Consider the following 21,220-nt stretch of genomic DNA (forward strand, 5'->3'; position numbering starts at 1 on the left):
CTGGGTGGCTCAGTTGGTTAAGCGACTGCCTTCGGCTCAGGTCATGATCCTGGAGTCCCGGGATCGAGTCCCGCATCGGGCTCCCTGCTCGGCAGGGAGTCTGCTTCTCCCTCTGACCCTCCTCCCTCTCATGCTCTCTGTCTCTCATTCTCTCTGTCTCAAATAAATAAATAAAATCTTTAAAAAAAAAAAAAAACTTGCTTCTTTACAGAAAGATAGCAGGGAAAGCATTCTATCATCTGACTTATGAGCCTTGTTGTATATGTTTCTTAGGATAAAATCTTCATAACTGAAACAAACTAACCCCAGTGTTGGATGAAAAATTCCCTCAAAAACTGGGTAAATTCCCTCTTTTTTCTTTTCCTTTCTGTTGCCCCTCATGAGTGATAGCACTGCAGGGGACCTTGCTCTTGAGGTATTCATTAGAATTTGGGAGTGCTGCCTTTTGCACTGTTGGTAGACATTTCTTAATGGGACTCCAAGGTGAGTTTAAACAAGTGAGTGTGAGTGGTTGGGGATCTTGGTGAGCTGAAGCTGGACTAATTCTGAAGAACTTAAGTGTCACAGTGTTTATAGCTTCTGTACAAATATCAACATGTCTTCAACATGGTAAACCACACAAAGTTGTTTGTGATTTGTTTGCCATTGACGGTTGATGTGGTGGGAAGAAGACTACCTCTTTTAGAATTTGTTTTTGCTTACTATCTTTTGCAGAATCTAGAAACAACCATATTTGTTGCATTTTCTGGTTTGCAATTTTGTCATTTCCAGGCTGTTTACACAAGACACTCCTATTCAAGAGACATATACAGATTATGTGGGTGACTGGGTGTTTTCCTTGAGGGGTTTGTTCTGGGAGGCAAAGTCAGGTAAATAACTGAAACTAGAAGCAGTCAGTTTATGACAAGAGGGAGAATGGATACTTTCACGAGGGTCCTTAAAAGAAACCATATTCTGATTGATAAAACTTTAGTTTCTGGAGAGGAGAATCTGATGTGAATGTCATTGCCAGAAAGTACTGCATTTTTGCCATGAACTGGGTTCAAAGTAAGTTCTGGAATGTAGAAGCTGTAGGGACAATGAAGTAGCTCTTGTAAAGAAAGAGGAAGGCAGAAGGATTAAAAAATGAACTCTGATAAGAATGGAATTATTTATTAAATACATCTGAACCATTTGGTCAAGACTAGAGATAGAATTAAGAAGGTTTTAAAATCCTAATTCCATAGTTGCTGTTGCTATGGTATATACCAGGGGCTGGCAAAATTCAGTCTATGGATCAAATCTGCCCCACTACACATTTTTAATGGGCTTTTTTTTTTTTTTAAAGACTTTTATTTATGTGATAGAGAGAGAGAGAATGAGAGAGAGAATGAGAGAGAGCATGGAGGGGGAGGGTTAGAGGGAGAAGCAGACTCCCTGCTGAGCAGGGAGCCTGATATGGGACTCGATCCTGGGACCCCAGAATCACGACCTGAGCCGAAGGCAGTTGCTTAACCAACTGAGCCACCCAGGCACTCCCCCACTACACATTTTTATAAATAAAGTTTTATTGGAAAACAATTCATTTATGTATTTTCTATGGTTGGTTTTGCTCTACATTGGCAGAATTGACTAGTTGCAACACAGAGATTGTATGGCCTGAAAAAGTGACCATATTTATTTACTATCTAGCCCTTTACAGAAAAATTTCGTCAACACCTGCTATATATAGTAAATGTATAAGCACTAGAGAATTGTTACCAAAATCCCATGTGAATGGTTAGAGCTATCATGGCACTGGGAAATATGTGTCTGACTTTAAAATTGAGTTTAAGAGTTCATTGGGATCATCCAGTTTAACACCCACCTCTCCTGCCAGTAGGAAGCCAAGAGCAAGAAAGGTGAAGTGACTTGCCCAAGGTTGCACAGCAAGTAAGAGACAAAGTCAGAATAAACCTCCAGGCTACTAAAATTGCAGCCAATACAATTTCTAGAAATTGGTAAAGAAGGCTTACATTATGAACTTGAATAGATAAGTATAAGTGTAGATAAGTATTTTGATTAGTATTTGACATAAATCACTCAGTTTGGGAAGCTGCTGCATAGTGGAATGTTTGTTCATGTCTCCTGGATACTACCTAAAGACAATTTAACCCTTAGTAATAACAGAAGGACCTCACTATAATGTGGACTTGTTTAATAAGATCCTGGAAGTAACTTTTGGGTCAGCATTATCATAAAGCTTGAATGATCCTTCAAAGATTATTTTTATTGATTCAAAAGATGATTTTGCTCTTTATTTTGAAAATTTCTATGAAACCTCAAATTCCCAGTTCTACTAATGTAATTCAGACCATGGTGCTTAATTATCCTTCTTTTCAGCTGCACTTCCTTGATGAGAAGTATTGGCAATGTGAAGATTTTGATGTTAAATAACTTCCTCTGACATGAACGTAATTAATGATCCTTATTTGGAGTTCAACATTGTGACGAAATGGAAGACAGCCAAATTTGTGCATCGAGTTCTTGGATTATTAAAGTCCTCCACAAAAGTTTGATTTCCTATCTTTTTAATTATCTCTGACTTACATTGTCAAGCATAAGAGATAAGCAAAGTAACAGATTACATTCAAAGTTTTCTCTTCCTGATCCAAGCATAACTGAGTTATTGTCTTTTTATATATCAGAGCACATAACTCAGAGTTGGGTTAGCATCTGATGTGAGAGAACTGAATAGATTTTTCATTCTTGTGATTTTGTCTGCATTGAGGTGTACACATACAATCAATACTTTGTCATTAAAATCAGTGTCTGAAGTTTCACTTTAAATAATAGTTCATTGAATTTTATGCTAAATTGATGTTTGTATTTTTGTTTTGCTGACCAAAGGAAGTACAGGTTATCATGTTTAGAAAGAAAGAAAGAAAGAAAGAAAGAAAGAAAGAAAGAAAGAAAGAAAGAAAGAAAGAAAGAAGAAAGAAAAACATTGGGGAGAATTAACTTAATTAGAATTAAATGAGGCTCAAGGTTTAGAAAGACAATCCCTACTCTCCCCATGTTTTATACAATGTCTTTCCCTTTATGATTCTTTTCCTCAGCTAGATAAAGGAATATGCATCTCTGGAATTTAAAAAGCAAATTGTCATAGTGTTATTACTCAGGGATTAAATAAATATTAAAACCTTGGAATGAAGCATCTTACTCATCCATGTCCATTTGTTCTTCTCACACTTGTTCATTAAGTATTTACTGACAGTTCACTATGCTCCTACTATCTCTTAGGCACTTGAAATAAATGGTGAGCCAAACCATGTACTTCTCTTGTTCTCCTGAGACATATAGTATTATAGTGAGGGAGGCAGGTATTAATAAAATTATCCACAAAAGTAAATGTAGAGTTACTCCCTGATAAAAGTGTTATAGAGGAAAAGATAATACTTCTACGGTTCTTTGAAAAACTATACAAAGGAAACCTGTTATAAACTAGGGACTCAGGGTCCCTTCTTATTTTCAGAGTTTATTTGAGCTGAAAGCTAACTTGTTGAATAGTTAATTCAAGGTTGGTGGAGGACAGAGTGAGAATGCCCCAAGCAAAGTGAGCTGCCTGTACAAAGTGTCATGGAAGAGGAAGGATGATGTCTCATTTACAAAATGAAGAACACCAACCTAGCTCAGTATAAGAGGAAGTGGACATGGAAAGTAGAGATCACACCACACTTACCACACTGAAGAGTTTGGCTTCACTGTAGGATTATAACCAGTGAAGAGTTCACCAGGGAGGTAATGTGGCTGTATTTGAGAATTGAAAATACCACTCCTGTTGCTAGGCTCGTAATGAATTGGAATAGAGGTAAGAAGGAAAGATACAAGGCTGTGGAGAGGTCTGTGTTAAGTGACTTGTGCAATGGGATGTCTCTTCATGCTCCACACTTTCATAACTATGGAATTTTCCATGGAATTCACCCATATAACCTTTTGTGAAATAGAAGATTTCTTTGTTAATGAAGGAGGAGGAATGCTAACTAATAGAAAGTCTGCTCTGAAACAAAAGCCTTATGTACATCAAACTGTTCAACATCAACTTCACAAATATATGAGAATCTTATTCTATACATGAAGAAATCAAGCTTTACAAAGCTTGAGTGACTCTCAAGTCACACTGTTTCTTAGCATGGAACAAAATTTAAATCCATGATAGTTTCACTGCTAAACCCATGTTTTGTCCAATACTATCACCTTAGAATCCTCTCTTAATGTAAATATTTCAATAGGGATCAACGTCCAAGTAGATTATTTAATAAAATGTAATGAAGTTTCAGAAAGTAAATCCATGTTTCTTTTCAGAGGTAGACCTGAGAACCAAAATGCTAAATTAAATCATAATCTATACACATGCAGGGGGTAAATCCCAAAAGTTTGTTCCAGTTGACTACCCAGGTAGAAAAAAATTTTATTTTATTTTTTTTTTGTTTTTTAAGATTTTATTTATTTATTTGACAGAGACACAGCAAGAGAGGGAACACAAGCAGGGGGAGTGGGAGAGGGAGAAGCAGGCTCCCCACCGAGCAGGGAGCCTGATGTGGGACTCTATCCCAGGACGCTGGGATCATGACGTGAGCCGAAGGCAGACGCTTAATGACTGAGCCACCCAGGCGCCCCTAGAAAAATGTTTTTATTTTGAATATTGCTTATATAATATGATCATCCATTAGGAGGATTTGGAATTGCATGTATTGAGAAGCACTCATTATCTCTTTTTTTTTTTTTTTAAAGATTTTATTTATTTATTTGAGACAGAGAGAATGAGAGAGAGCACATGAGAGGGGGGAGGGTCAGAGGGAGAAGCAGACTCCCTGCTGAGCAGGGAGCGAGATGCGGGACTCGATCCAGGGACTCCAGGATCATGACCTGAGCCGAAGGCAGTCGCTTAACCAACTGAGCCACCCAGGCACCCGACACTCATTATCTCTTATTGTGACAGTAGGATTCAACTTATAAATTCTCCTCCTTTCCACACAGTGTTTGACCACCAATTAGATGCCAGTTGAAATAAAATTTAGTTGTTCTGAAATTGGAATTCTGTTTCTTTCATATTTGATTAAATGCATTCTCATTTAAAAACTCCTCAGGAAAGTGTGGCAAAAAGTATTAGAACTTTATTTTCCCCAATCTAAAAAAAAATTCTCATATATATGTATACATACATACACACACACACATGCACGTACACACATTTTTTTGGAGTATGGAGATCAGTGCTTTAATTTAAGGTAAAAATCTGCCATCTATTTGCAATTGAGGAAACATGGGGTTTACACTGTAAGGCCCGGAATCAGAAGCTTCGTCTTTATATATATATATATATATATTTTATTTTATTTTTTATTAACATATACTGTATTAATTTGTTTCAGGGGTACAAGTTTGTGATTCATCAGTCTTACACAATTCACAGTGCTCACCATAGCACGTACCTTCCCCAATGTCCATCACCCAGCCACCCCATCCCTCCCATCCCCCGAGAAGCTTCATCTTGTATAGGAAAGTTCCTTATAAAAGCTTCTTTAAACCTTAAAAAATTTCTCAAACTCTTTTCTCATGTAATCTTCATCCAACCCTATGAGATGGATTCGTTAATTGAAAACAGTGGTCGGCCTGAACTTGAGATAGTTCACATACAGTGATGCAAGAATATAAATTTCTGCTCAGCAAGATGGGATCATGGAGTTCCTAATGAATTATAAGGGTTAATAATTGTGAAACTGAACCCAAGTGGCTGTCTAAGAGAGCCTTCACTTCTGTCTTTCTCCCAGGTAGCATTTCTCCAGTCTGAAGAGAGTCTAGCTGCAGAGCATATAAGCAATGAGTCTTGGGCAAAGTTTTTCCTTTTGACTGAAACATGTGGAAAATCCTTTGAAATCTTTGAAAAGGTTGGTCCAAACCCACTTGACTAAAAAGCGTCCAAAGGTATTAATAAATAGGAAGCTTTCTCCTTTTTGCCCTCCTTGTGCCTGTAATTTAAAAGATTGTTTTAAGTTTTTTAGAGATTCAAATGAAGTCAGCAATTTAAAATGCCTTTTTTTTTTTTTTTAAGATTTTTATTTATTTATTTGAGAGAGAGAGAATGAGAGACAGAGAGCATGAGAGGGAGGAGGGTCAGAGGGAGAAGCAGACTCCCTGCCGAGCAGGGAGCCTGATGCGGGACTCGATCCCGGGACTCCAGGATCATGACCTGAGCTGAAGGCAGTCACTTAACCAACTGAGCCACCCAGGCGCCCCAATTTAAAATGCCTTTTAAGGTCAAGAGCATTTCTTGTATTCTGCAATAGCTTCTATTGATTTCAACCAGAACAATATTTTTAGAAGGATTCAGCGTAGATAATGAAAACAGGAAGAGAGGCTGACCTGTCAGATCAACTATAATCTCTACATCAATGGGCAACTTTATTTAATAGTTTAGAAACTAAATAAATCTGATCTAATTAACTTGCTTAGCTGTAAAAGATATTTATGTGAATTAATTTTTAATTCTTTGTGCCAGAAGGCAAGATGATATCAGCCCTCGCTGTCTTCATATAAGTACAGTCAGTTTTAACCTATAAATTAATAAATCATGTTAGCAAAGTCATTTCATTGCTTTAGAAATTCTTTTTTCTTATACTTTGCTCCAGGGGTCTACTTTTGGAGCTTCCAGATTACAAAGAAGTAACATGATATATGGACCAAAAATGTTTTATGAATAAATGATTGTCTTTGAGTTTCATTATCTTGATTTTTAATCTGGGAACTTCATTCCCTAAGAGATACCACGCTGGTCTAAACTATCCATCCTGTTCAGTTTTATGTTAACAATAATATATAAAAAAAACTTTCCGGGCGCCTGGGTGGCTCAGTTGGTTAAGCGACTGCCTTCGGCTCAGGTCATGATCCTGGAGTCCTGGGATCGAGTCCCGCATCGGGCTCCCTGCTCGGCAGGGAGTCTGCTTCTCCCTCTGACCCTCCTCCCCCTCATGCTCTCTGTCTCTCATTCTCTCTCTCTCAAATAAATAAATAAAATCTTTAATAAAAATAAAAAAAAAAAAACTTTCCTGTACTAGTCTATGCATGGGACTCTGAGAATTATCCAAATCTAAGCATTTAAGAAAAATTGACTTTTAGATACTTTTTCCATTTTTATTAGTTTAACTGAAATATAATTTAGAGACAAAATTCACCAACATGCATATACAATTCTATAAGTTTTGAAAACTTAAATCACCACCACAATCAAAATACCAAACTTTTCTATCATCCCCCAAATTTCCTTATGTTGTACTCCCTTTGAATTCAGTCTTCTTCCCCAACCATAGACCCTAGTAACCACTGGTTTGCTTTCTATCACCTTTTAGCAAACAGTAGGTAATCTTTGTGTGTCTGGTTTCTTTCCTTCAGTTTAATGCTTTGGACATTCATTCTTGTAATTGCAAATATCAGATAGTTTCTTTATGTCACTGAGTAGTTTAGATACACCACTATTTGTGTATCCCCTAGTTGATGGGTATTTGGGTTCTTTCTAGTTTGGGGCTATTAAGAATAAAGCTGTTATAAACACTTTTGGACAAGTCTTTCAGTGGACACATGTCTTAATTTCTTGGGTAAATACCTAGTAGTGTTTCGCTGGGTTTTATATTATGTGTATGTTCAATTTTATAAGAAACTGCTTAACTGCTTTTTTTTTTCTTTTTTAAGATTTTTATTTATTTATTTGTCAGAGAGAGAGCGTGCACGAGCAGTGGGAGAGGCAGAGGGAGAAGCAAATTCCCGACAGAGCAAGGAGCCCGTTGTGGGACTCAATCCCAGAACCCTGGGATCATGACCGAGGCCAAAGGCAGATACTTAACTGACTAAGCCACCCAGGCATCCCAGAAACTGCTAAACTGCTTTTCCAAGTGGCCATAACATTTTATATTCCAGCCAGTGTTATATAAGAGTATCAATTTTTCCATATCCTCAATGACACTTGCTTTTTCTCTCTTTAATTGTAGTCATTTGATTTGGTGTGTGGTGGTGTTTCACTGTGATTTTAATTTGCATTTTCCTAAGGTTTCATGATATTAAAAAACTTTTCATGTGCTTATTTTCCGTTCATATATCTTTTTACTCTCTCCATAGTTTTATTTTTTCCAGAATGTCTTACAGTGGGAATTACACAGCATGTAGCCTTTTAAGATTTGCTTCTTTCATTTAGTAATATGAATTTAAAGTTTATCCATATCTTATCATGGCCTGATAGCTCATTTTGTTTTAGAGTTGAAAAATTATTGTCTGAATGTACCACAATTTATTTATCCATTCACCTACTGAAGGATATCTTGGCTGCTTCCAAGTTTGGGCAATAATGAATAAAACTGCTATAAACACCCTTGCTCAGGATTTTATGTGGAAGTACATTTTCAACTTTTTTGTGAAATACCGAGAAGTGCAATTGTTGGGTCATATGGTAAGAGCATGTTTAGTTTTTTGTTTGTTTTTTCTTTTTTTTTTTAAGTATAGTTAACATACAAGTGTTACATTAGTTTCTGGTGTACAATATAATGATTCCACAATTCTGTATGTTACTCATTGCTCAACACCATCAGTCACTTAGCAGTGTTCACTTTTCTAAGAAACCATCAAACTGCTTGCCAAAGTGTCCCTACCATTTTGCATTTCCACCAGTAATGGATGAGAGTTCCTGTTACTTCATATCCTTTTTTTTTTTTAAAGATTTTATTTATTTATTTGACAGAGAGAGACACAGTGAGAGAGGGAACACAAGCAGGGGGAGTGGGAGAGGGAGAACCAGGCTTCCCGCGGAGCAGGGACCCCGATGCAGGGCTCGATCCCAGGACCCTGGGATCATGACCTGAGCCGAAGGCAGATGCTTGACTGAGCCACCCAGGCACTCCTGTTACTTCATATCCTTATCAGCATTTTGTGTTGTCAGTGTTCCAGGTTTGGGACCCATGCTAATAGGTGTGTAGTGATAGTCATTGTTGTATTAATTTGCACTTCCCTGGTGGCATATGATATGGAACATCTTTTCATATGCTAATTTGCCATCTGTAGATCTTCTCTTGGAGGATATGTGCTAAGGTCTTTGGTTCATTTGTTAATCAGGTTTATTTTATTTTATTTTTATAATTTCAGCTTTATTGAGGTATAATTGACAAAATTGTAAAATATTTAAAGTGTACATCATGGTGATTTGATATATGTATACATTGTGAATGGATTTTCCCCTTCTATTTAACACATCTATTATCTCTTATATTTACCTTTGGGGGTATGTGTGTGTGAGAACATTTAAGTTCTATTCTCCCAGCAAATTTCGATAGCAAAATACAGTGTTATTAATGATTGTCACCATGTTTTACGTAAGATCCTCTCCCCTTATTCATTTTGTAGCTGACAGTTGGTATCGTTTACCAACCTCTCCTTATTTCCCCCAACCCCCAGCCCCTAGTAACCACTTTTCTACTTTCTGTTTCTTTGAGCTTGAGTTTTTTTTTAAAGATTTTATTTATTTATTTGAGACAGAGAGAATGAGAGAGACATAGAGCACATGAGAGAGACATAGAGCACAGAGGGAGAAGCAGGCTCCCCGCTGAGCAGGGAGCCTGATGCGGGACTCGATCCCGGGACTCCAGGATCATGACCTGAGCCGAAGGCAGTCACTTAACCAACTGAGCCACCCAGGCGCCCTGAGCTTGAGGTTTTTTTATTGTTTTCAGATTCCACATGAACGTGATACCATGAATGAAACCCCCCAGTATTTGTCTAGCTGATTTCACTTAGCATAATGCCCTCAAGTTCCATCCATATTGTAGCAAATGCCAGGATATCTTTCTTTCTTTCCAGTGACTAGATTAGATCTCATTATTGTAGTGAGTCTCCACCTCTGGACTGTGAGCTTCACAAGAATTCTCAGTTTTTGTTTTTTGGGGTTTTGTTTGCTTGTTTGTTTGTTTCCCTTTTTCTTCTCTCTCCTTTAGGTGGGACAGGATGGCTAGAATGGGCTGGATTTGGTTATTTCCCTTCTCCCAGGTGAGTTAGGCTCTGATAATACCCCAAACAGGTCAGGCTGAGGTTAATTAGTTTCCCCTTGAGTGCCGACCTTGTTAAGAAAAGAGTGCTCTGGTAGATTTCAGAGTTGCTCCTTCCCTCCTCTTCCTGCTGGAATTACTAGGGGATTTTTTTTTTCTTTTGATATTTACTGTGGTGGCATTTACTGGTGTTTAACCTGTGAAGCTCCAAAAGGTAAATCTCACCATATTGTGGGCTTCCTCTTCCTTGTCCCTGGGTTTCCTAGAGCTTTTAGTTCTGAGTTGTTTACGGTGATACTCCAGCAATTCTTCAGCTACGGTGTAGGTTTTCCTACCCCGGCCCTAGTTCCCCCGCCGGTTTCATTTTATGAGTCTCTGCTCTTGGTAAGTTATGACTATCTGTGTTTGTTGTCTGTCTCTAATCTTGGGGGCCTTGGGGTTTTTCTGTGTCCTTCCTTCTCTTAAGGATCCAAGAAGAATTGCTGATCGGTCAGCCTATTCAGGTTTTCTGCTGCTTAGGATAGAATGGTGACTTCCACGTTCCTTACATGTGGAACTGGAACCTGGCTGAGGGTAGGTTTCTTTTCTTTTTTATTGTAGAGATATTCAGGTTGTTTATTTCTTCTTTCTTTCTTGAGTTTCGATAGTTTGGATTCTTTGAGGAATTTGTCCATTTAAGCTAAGTTTTCTGACCTATTGACATAAAGTTGTTACTGTTTCCTTCTTAGACTTATTTTTAATGAGATTTAATTCATAAAGCATTAAACTCTTAAAGTTCAGTGGGTTTTGTGCATATCTCATTGCTCTTTTAATGTCTGTGGAATCTGTACTGACATCGTCTGATTCCTAATATTGTTAATTTTTGTCTTTTTTTACCTGTTCATTTTGGCCAAGGGTTTATCAATTTTATCTTCTCAGTGAACAAGTCTTTAGTTTCGTTAATTTTCTCTATTTAAATATATTGATTTCAGCTTTATTTTGTTATTTTCTTCCTACTTTTTTGAGAGGGAAGGATTAATTTGTTATTTATTTATTTTTAGTTTCTTCTGATTGAAACTTAAATGCCATATTTGATAGTTTTCTTCTTTTCTAAAATAAGTGTTTAATGCTATAAAATTTTCCTCTACTCATTCATTAATTTGCATGTATCCTGCAAATTGTAAATATAGCAGTTTTACTTTCATTTAATTGAAAGAATTTTATAATTCTCCTTGTGGTATCTTGGTTGGCCTTAGTATCTTTATAATGTGCTGTTTAATTTCCAAATATATAGGTATTTTTCATTTATCTCTGTTTTTTGTTCCAATTTCTTACATATTCACAGTACATATTTTGTATGACTTTGATCTTTTCAGATATATCGAGACTTGTCATTTTGCGTTAACCATATAATTACAATTTTTAAAGAAGTTTAAATAATGAAAAGCAAGCCTTTTATATTTTCTCTGACATTTTCTGGTGTTCTTTATTAGTGTATATCCAGATTTCCATTTGGTCTCATTTTTCTTCTGCCTGGGTTACTAAGAGTTTTTGAAGCTTAGATAAGGGGAACTAAATCTCAAATTTAGTATGTCTGAAAAAAATCTTTCTTTCACCATTAGTTTTGAAAGATATTTTTGCTGGGTGTAAAATCTCCGCTTTCCCCCCAACACTTACCGTTTATATGCTTTAAAGATTTCACTTAGTAACCATCTGTTTACACTATTTCTGAAGAGAAGTCTACTGTCATTATTTTTGTTTTTCTGTACATATTTTTTCTATTGCTGCTTTAAAATTTAGTGATCAGTAGTTTTCAGCAATTTGCTGATGATATGCCTCTTTTTTCTTTTTGTTCATTCTCCTTTGCATATATTAAATTTTTTAATTTCTATTTTATAGTTTTTATCAAACTTAAAAAAATTTGATCATTTTTATCAATTTCTTTTTCTTAGCTGCGCCTCCTCTTGAGAGGAGGTAAAACATTACTCAAAGACTATAGATTTGTATTTGGTCCAAGCAAAACACAAATAAACAAACAAAAACCAAACAAACCTCCTTATGAGACTGTAATAACCACCATGTTAGACTGCTTCGTAGTTTCCCACAGCTCACTGATAAACTCTGCTTTTTTAAAACCTTTTTTTCTCTCACTGTTTAATCTTGGATAGTTTATATTATAATGTGTTTATTTTCATTAATTTTCCTCATATGCTTTTAATTCCATCCAGTGTAGTTTTCATTTTAGATACTAAATTTTTTATCTTTCGAAGTCCCATCTAGATGTTTTTCATGTAATCCCATTTCTTTCGTCTCATGGGCATTCTTTCCTATATCTTCTTGAATATATGGAAAATATTTATAATAGATATCCCCTTTTCTTTATAACAAGTCCCTCCCTGTCTGCTAGATCCATCATTTCTAAATTGGTTTCTGTTGAGGTTTTTCCTTCTAGTTTTGGGTCAACTTTCCTTGTTTTGTCTTTTTTATTTTTATTTTTTTTTTCAATTTCATTGGATGCTAGACACTGTATATTTTACTTTGTTGGTTGCTGGGTTTGTTGTATCCTTTTCATTACTGTGGGATTTTGTTCTGATGCACAGTTAAGTTACTTTAAATGCAGTTTTGTTCTTTTAAGGTTTGCTTTTAAACTATTAGGTCAGATCCTGTGTAGCCTTTAGACTAGGGCTAATTTGACTCCACTGCTAAAGCAGTGCCTTTCTGAGGATGCTACTTGATGCTCTGTGCCTATGGGAACACAACTGCAGTCCTATTGTAACCTTGGAATATTGTCCCATATACTCTTTCCCTATGGTACTTACCACAATCTTGCTGGTTTCCACACATTTATGCACAGATCATCATTTGGCCCAAGACTCAAGGGGACTCCTTTGTCAACTACTTGCCTTTCTGTGCCTCTCCCTCCTCTTTGAGCCAACTCCTCCCTTCTGTCTTGAATTTCTAGCCATCTTGGGTTCCCTGAAGCCCCAAATCTGATTCTTCAACTCAGGAAACCCACCAGGTGCTGTTTACATTACTCCTCCATATACTATATCCTAGAATCTGTCTAGGCAATGAGCTGGGGTGACTATAGGGCTCATCTGATTTGTTTTCCATCTCTCAGGGATCACTGTCCTCTTCCTGCCTGGTATTTAATGTCTGAAAAAATATGTATCTGAGTACGTGTATACATATTATATAGATGTACACATGTGTATTATATATGTACATATTCATATATATTTATAAGAATTATATACATATTCTACTTTTCCTTTGTTTAAAGTGAGTATATAAACTATAAATCAGGCCTCTGTTATCCCATCATGACCCCAAAGTAGAAGTTTATTTATTGGTTTTGTATCATTTTTTTGTATTTCTGTTTTTTGTTTGTTTTTTGCTTGGACCAAATACAAATCTAGAGTGTTTGAAGTTTTACCTCATTCTCTAGGGTTCTAGTTAATATATTAAACAATACAATAGGATAGTCTTTCTCCTTCTTTTTCTCTTTCTTTCTATCAGATGTTGAGGTAAGTTATTACTTGTCATTAGCTATTTCTCAAAACTGTTTTTAAAACCAGTAACCAGTCTTAGGTAACCAAACCAGCTGGGTGCATATTTACTCAAATCATTTCTTTTATAGGTGGTGAACCATTTTGTTGAATTCATGCTAAATTGTCCCTCTTACGCATTCAAATCAAGAACTTAAACATGTACGTGGCATATATACATATATATATATATTTTTTTTTTTTTTTTTTCATGGTCCATTCACTGTTGATCGGGAGAATCATTAAACTTTGTTGAATAATTCCCCACTGATCCTCACCTCAGAATAGGTGTTTTCAACTATTCAAGTGAGAAGCAGCCTGGGAGTTTATCAGTTTTTAAAGCTGCTATGGAAGATGACAGCTGATTTCTTTGAGATCTGTTTATCACCCCAACATAATCATAGTGGGGTCCTCAAAGGAAACTTTGTGTGTACCACATTACCTATATTTATTAGATATACAATCCAAATTTATTTAAAATTTTGTATCTGTTTTCAAATAGTGGGACAACAAAGAGACAAAAATCTTAATAATTTTCCTTCTAAAGTTAGTATTTATTTCATCATATCATTAACTTGAATTTGAATTGTTATATTACATTAATATTACAATTTAGCGCTTGATTTTACTGTAGACCCCGTAGATGTCCTTATTTGTTATAAGGTTTTAAAAATGACATTTTCTTTTTCTTATCTGATTAAATTTTCTAAGTCATTCTGCAGTACAATTAAACTTAACTAATTTGGAATTTGTAGGGACAGCCTGTATAAATGTGGTGTCAATTAATGAAAATATTAAAAGAAATGCAATTAAGTTTATTCTGAGACTATTTGGTGTGAAAAGTTAGGCTGACAAAGTATTGTTAATGATAGATCTCTAGGAAACTTGTTTGAATTGGTAGATTGGAATGATTTTCAATTAACATATGGGTTGTTTCTATGCAAATAAAGGCTTCTCAGTCACTTAAGGGAATATTGGGAAAGTTCATTTAATTAACAATAGTTGTATTACCTCTGAAATCTGTTTACCCCTGTATTTATATGTATCTTTTGTTTATAGATGATCCTTCATTTCCAGTAATCTATTCTGAATTAGTATAGTACAAAAGTAATGCAGTGGTTATCTCTAGGTGGTAGGAATATGGGTCATTTAAATTTTCCTCTTTAGATGTTACTTTACTATTTTTAAAATATATTTAATAACCTTTTCCCTAAACAATTAATTCTGATCCACTGCAGATAAAAATACCCAAGAGCTTCCTTTCTAGTAAATCATTTTCTTTTTCATAATTGAGTTGTGTTAAGTCATTGCATTTTGAAAAAAAAAAAAAGTATGTTTCTAAGGAATGTATAACCCACATCATATCTGCTTTAGAATACTAGGATGTTTGAGTTAGATGAACTGATCTCTAAAATGTTTTCCAATTTGAATTTTCCAGATGGGGAAATTGAGGCTCAACAAGATTTTAGGATGGGTAGTGTGTAGTATGTAGTTTAATGGTTCACTATGTCATGAGTTCGGTCACTTGTATCTCTACTGCATACTTTATTGTTTAATATCTTGTTAGTCAATTGACCTGCATAGGCAAATGAATGATACATAGTAAGGCCATGGATTCATCAAGTATCTAGATAGGATATGTTTTATATAATATGTGACTTTTAGTTCCTAGACATTCCATTAGTATTTGGTCAGTCCCCCTTCTGTGACCTAATTAAATTTCCTGGGTATATTGTGATAGCCTCATTTGAATTGTGTGTGAATCACTCTGACTTTAACTTCTATGAGAATAAACAAGTGAAGCATTCTGCATTTTGTAAATTCAGATACGCTTTTATTGAAATTCAGAAGTTGAGATATTTGGCCTTTGTGAGATGATTGATCCTATCAAATTTTCTTTCTTTAGGCTACCCATAGTTCTAGGTAACTAGCTCTATGAAAGTCCATAAACTAATTCTAGAAAGTGTGAACTAAATAATTTTCTACTTGCATATTTATATTTATGCATTTTACAATTGAAAAATGTTCAACACAAACATTATATTAAAACTTTCTGTTCCATGTTAATTGGTTAATTTGGAATATCACATTGATTACTATTAATTTGGAAAGAGTTGGCTCAATTTTGTTTCACTTACTCTTTTGTTGTTTTGTTTTTCATGTGTTTATGATTCTAGGTGCCAGTCACACTGAACTTTTGATCGTTGGCAGTAATGTCATTTATTTGGTTAGATTTTTATCTTTAATTATTAGTGTTTTAGTAATATCTATTTTAAATAGAACAAACTGAATCCACATAGGACTAAGAGACTGGGTTTTATTTTTTTAATGTTCCAAAGCAAAAGTTTTCATACCAGTGGCTGGGATATTAACAGCCAGTTTATAATTCCTCTTTTTACACTATTTCTCTTTCTCCTTCATTCCCTGCCATTGTTTAATTCGCAGATTATTATAACTGGAAAGGTCTTCAGAAAAGTTCCTATTCGATCTTTATCTTTCTATAAGATAAGAAAGAGAACATCTCCAAAGACTAAGAGATATGTCTGTATTAGCTCTGTTGATCCATTTTCCCCAGAGGATTGCTAGAATTCTCGAAACTTAAGTCTTCCAAAAATACTTTATTTTCCATTCTTAGAAGGGGGTAGAAAGTATGTATGCTTAGAGACATTCAGTCTCAGCTCCCTCCCTGTATCCTGTAATTGATTGAGGAACCAGAAGGAGGAAAGTGAACTTTTAAGAAGATGGATCAAAGTTTTGTAGGGGGTTCCTTCCCGTTGGCCTTTATTTCTGTCTTTTAGCGTAAATGCCTTAAGATGACTGGCAAGGCCCTTAGGTTCATGATTTCAAGTATCTCCTTCAGTTTATCTAGCAGATGTAATGGTGGCAGAGAGACCACTGTTTACCAAGATTCAGGCTGTCTTTGCTGTCCTTTGGTATGAAGCCCCTGGAAAGGGCTGGCTAGGAGGGTCCTAACTTTATCGCCAGCACCACTACCACCGTCACAGCAACCTTGCTTTTGGGTGGGACTGTATGACTAGTTTTTGCCAACTGCCTAAGAACAGAAAGGATCTATCACGGAAGGGACAGGATGGTGAGACGCCGATGTGCTTTTCTACCCTCCCTCGACTGACTGAGGCACAGAGAAATCTCTGGCTGTAGGAGTCATCAGTGTCCAGAAGAGAAGGAATCACTTTGGGGAAGAAAGTGGCCTATGAATCAGGAACATCCTTAATGAGCTGTTAGAAGAGTGATAAATAAACCTTCGTTATGTTAAGCCACTCCAGTTTTGGTGTTTATTTGATTCAGCCACCAATATTACAGCGACTCAAATGGCTTTCTGGATTAATCATGTCAAATAAAAATAATATGCTTATTCCTTTTACTGCCTAGATGTTTCCCTGTGTCTATAAAGGAAAGAATAGCCTTGTTTTTATTGTGAAAAGTAGGAAAGACAAAAAAATGTTATGAGGAAAGATAAAGGCAGTGTCATTGAAGCATGTTTATATTTATAAGGCATATCATTGTTTATCTCTCAAGCAATTCTCCCATCTCACATGAGATGTATCATCCCCTTTCACATGCCTACTGTCATACTGGGTGACTGATTTATTTATTTTTTTTAGATTTTTTTTTTATTTATTTATTTGACAGAGAGAGACACAGCGAGAGAGGGAACACAAGCAGGGGGAGTGGGAGAGGGAGAAGCAAGGCTTCCCGCAGAGCAGGGAGCCCGATGCGGGGCTCGATCCCAGGACCCTGGGATCATGACCTGAGCCGAAGGCAGACGCCTAACGACTGAGCCACCCAGGCGCCCCACTGGGTGACTGATTTATAGAACACATTGCCATTGAATCCGTACGCCTTCTCCCAAGCTATTTCTGTGACTGTAATATAATGCCCTTTAAGCTTTATTTAGAATTCACTGTCGTGTTAGTACAGGCATTTCATGACATGCTTTCATAAAAATATTAAGATTTATACACAGGGCAGACTCCTGAAAAGCACATCCCTCATGTTAGGATTTGGGGTAAGATAAATCATGTACGGCTGTGCATGAAAATTCCACATAATGTGGATGCGTTACTTTTATATTGGTTGAATTGTTTTTAGGTACTTGCAGAGTGACTGTTGGTTATAAAACATGGCAATATAATATTAATAATAGTAATAATAATCGTAGCCAGCATTTTTGAGGCTTCACTATATATTATATACTGTTCAAATTTTATAACCTATATTAACTCTTTTAATCTTCATAGAAAATGGCTGAGGGAGGTTACTAATATTACCTCATTTACTGATGAATAGAAAAGAGACGTTAGCTAACTTGTCTGAGTTTCAGCAGAGAGCAGGCTGGAATTCAAACTTGGAGCTGATCATTGTTAGTCACTATAGTATAAAACCTCCCAACTGAGACTTGGGACCTGTGATAAAAAAGAATAAAAGTTTTATATCTCAGCTTTTCTTTACTGGAACAGCCAGGCATGCACATGAATTAGACACTCCGTGAAGAAAATGATTAAGCATAGATTTAATGAGAAATAGTGACATTTGATCTGTGTGCTAGATGGGATAAGCCAGACTTGACACAGAAAGAGAGGAGCAGGAACTAACAATATTGGGTGCTTTACATATATGTTCTCAGTTAATATTCCCTCCCCCACAAAGTCAACCCAGCAAAATAGTTTTTTATCATTGAATTTTAAAGCAAGGCAGCTGAAGCACAAGGAAATTAAGTAACTTTCTTGTCAAAGTAAGAGTAAACATAAAATCTGGGATTTAAATTCGGGTTTTAAAATACAAAATAGCAGATTTTCCATTATTATCTATTCAGCTAAAGGGTCTTGCAGGAAGGAGAATGGTGTGGGAACACTTAGAGAAATTAACACGGTGAGAATCAAGCATCTTGAGTTGTTCAGAGTACAGGGATCTTAGATGAGGGAGAAAGGAAGGGGAATCAGGAGATAGGTTGGTTAATGGATGGGGGAAAACATTATACTGAAAAGTTTATGTTCAGTAGACATGAAAGAGATACTGTAGCATTTTAGGCAGAGAATAGGGCTGTGGATTAAATTTGAGAGCACCCATCCACAAATAAAGGAAGAAATGAAGAGCCAAGAAAAAAGAGGGAATTTCATTCTAAGAAAATAGAATCAAAATAAATTAAAAAATAGAGTTCCTATGTGGCCCCTGGGTGGCACAGTTGGTTAAGCACTTGGTTTTGGCTCAAGTCATGATCTTAGTGTCGTGAGATAGAGCCCTGCATCATCATGCTGCTTGAGATTCTCTCTCCTTCTCCCTGTCCCTCCTGCTTGCACTCACTCTCTCTCTCTCTCAAAATAAATAAATCTTAAAAAAAAAAAAGGAAACAGAATACCTACTACATGTACAACATTAAGCTAAATTTTAGAATCAATACAAAGAACTATCAGATAGGGTTTCTGTAATTCAGTATCTTTAATTGTGCCAATCAATCCAGGGTGTTTGCCATTTGAAAAAATGTGCCCTAGATAATGGATCAGTCCATCATTTGGTATTGATAATGAGTAATGGAAAATTCCACGTAAAAAGTTGACTTTTAGCCTACTTGTCTAATCTCATCTTTTCACATCTAAATTCAATTAAATTACAGATTTGCAAAAACTGAGACAATCTAAGCAATCATAGGTGGTTATCATCAACAAACTAAAAAATCTGGGTAATTTCTGTCAAATATGGTGCATAAGAGATTGAATATCAAAAAAGTATTTATCTGTGCCTCTTCCTAGATAGTTCTAAAGAGAAATAGTTCTGTAAGAGAGATAGATAGTTCATGGTTGGCAATATCACTAGAAGAACTATACTAACAGTAATAATTGAAAGACGTACAACTGTCTGAGAGATCATCTGTTTCCTACTAGTGTTTTGGAGAGCCATGATAAACACCAGAAAGTCATACTGAGGAAAGAATACTTGGAAACATTTGATTCCTGCCTCCCCTCACAAAGTAACACAAACAGTTATTTCATCTGGCTGCCGTTTTGTTCTGAACATGTTCGCTGTTGTCTTTCTTAAACCTACTCACTGATGCCTGAGTATGGATCTTGTAGCCATAGCCCTCTTTGGCCATGACTAATTAGTCTAGAGAGTAACACATTACTAATCTAAGGACAGTTGAGACCTAATTTAGGTGTGTTATGCAAGAGTCACTGAATGAGCGATTATTTTAGTTTATCAGCTCCATTCATATCCATTCAGTTGCCTTCTGTCAAGAATTTGAACTCAGCGACTGTTGAGCTATGTTGGTAAATGCTGGGTTGGTGGCCATGTTGGACCATGAGTCTAATAGCTGGTTGTTAAAGAAAAGATGGGATGGACATGTAGAAAGAGCAGAAACACAATACTAGCTGTACCTCAGAGGCAGTAGGTTCCTTAGTTCCTGACATACCTTAACTTCTTTGCACAAAGTTCATTCTCCATAAATTCATTAAGACATAATTTTCCATTAAAATAATTCCTTTCTTTGTGAAATAATTTTGATTGGTGTATAATCCTTGCAACCAAAAGTGTCTTAAAACCTATCAACTGATAAGAGAAACTGGTTGGTATATAGGTGAAACTTCCTGCTGGAACAACCCCCCAATTGTTCCTTACATACTTTAGTGCTGGATTACATGCAAAGTAACCGAAAAATTAAAAAAAAAAAAAAAAATACACTTTCCCCCCCCCATCTATCTGGGTCCACAGTTTTTGAATAAGAACCTAGATGATGTCCAACACAAGCTCTACATGTTAGTTAAAAACCGCAGCTGCTATCATAGATGAATCTGGAAGTCTCTGTGACTTAACACAGTAGAAGTTTGTTTCTTTTTCATGTAGAATGGTGTCTGTGTCAGGTGGAAGCCTCTAACACACCCAGTCATTCAGGGGCCAAAGCTGGCAGAGGGGCTGCCATTTTTCATGTGTGACTCCCAAGAATGCTCTGATGATTGGCAAGCAGTCAAGAGACAAGGGGAAGAGAGAAATGGGAGACCAGAAGGGAGCTCCATGGTTAGGTTTGGAAAGATAATAAATTACTCAGGCCTAAAGTCCATTGGCTGGAATTTAATGATAAGGCCATACCTGATAGCAAATAAACTTGGGGAGCATTGTTTAGTTGTGTGTCTAGAAGGAAAGGAAATAAGTTTGGTGAACAACCAGCCAGTTTGTGCCGCAGTATGTCAACTTCCAGTATTTTATTGCCTGGAAATACCTGCTCTGTCAAACTGCCATGTAATACTGATCATATAAATACTGAGGAATTAACCTACATCCAGCCTATTCAGAACAACTGCCATCCTATGATGGGGGTATTAAAAAATAGAATATTTTAGATATGTTTTAATTCATAGTATATAAAAATATTGAATCTAGATGCTGAAAGAAAAAGTCTTTATGACAAATCATCTGAGACTGGGAGATTGCATGGAAATGGAAAACAGATTTAGATGTGTTTTTAGAAAACTTAGAGGTAATTACTGATAAAATGCAACATGTAAATCTTTCTAAATCAGTGGAACAACTGAGCAAAGGAAAAAAACATAGTTGTATAGGCCTGCCGTCTATTCTGGGACAATGCACGCTTCAGTAGTGTGAATTAACCCATTTGTTATTTGTAAATAGGATATTGAT

At 36.2% G+C, this 21,220-nt stretch overlaps 1 protein-coding gene and 1 long non-coding RNA gene across 2 annotated transcripts in view; one reads left to right on the forward strand and one right to left on the reverse strand.

Moving 5' to 3' along the window:
- LOC145721738 (uncharacterized) overlaps positions 1-3,809 on the reverse strand; it is an 11,961-nt gene extending 8,152 nt beyond the window's left edge. The window contains exon 1 of the long non-coding RNA XR_014145598.1: positions 3,701-3,809. This is a non-coding gene — a long non-coding RNA (uncharacterized LOC145721738). The remainder of the gene's footprint in view (positions 1-3,700) is intronic.
- The window catches only part of GRM7 (glutamate metabotropic receptor 7), a 755,739-nt gene that overhangs the window by 156,861 nt on the left and 577,658 nt on the right, over positions 1-21,220 (forward strand). The window lies entirely within an intron of this gene.

This window comes from Leptonychotes weddellii, chromosome 1 (assembly GCF_054177405.1).
Source record: "Leptonychotes weddellii isolate Sample4059 chromosome 1, ASM5417740v2, whole genome shotgun sequence".
In the NCBI taxonomy this organism is placed as follows: domain Eukaryota; kingdom Metazoa; phylum Chordata; class Mammalia; order Carnivora; family Phocidae; genus Leptonychotes; species Leptonychotes weddellii.